Source organism: Octopus bimaculoides, chromosome 4 (assembly GCF_001194135.2).
Source record: "Octopus bimaculoides isolate UCB-OBI-ISO-001 chromosome 4, ASM119413v2, whole genome shotgun sequence".
Classification (NCBI taxonomy): Eukaryota; Metazoa; Mollusca; class Cephalopoda; order Octopoda; family Octopodidae; genus Octopus; species Octopus bimaculoides.
The window spans coordinates 78,880,116-78,880,317 of NC_068984.1; positions in this window are offsets into that span (position 1 = coordinate 78,880,116).

Sequence of the window (202 nt, forward strand, 5' to 3'; positions counted from 1 at the left end):
TGTGTGTGTGTGTGTGTGTGTGTGTGTGTGTGTGTGTGTGTGTGTGTGTGTGTGTGTGTGTCTGTGTGTACAGGCATACAAACCTGATGACGTGCATGCTCATTTTTAATATGTTGTTCAAACAGATTCGAACGTGAATACGCGAATTACAATTGCATTTCGTCTTAGAAAGACACCTTCCCCTTTCGGGCAATATATGCTC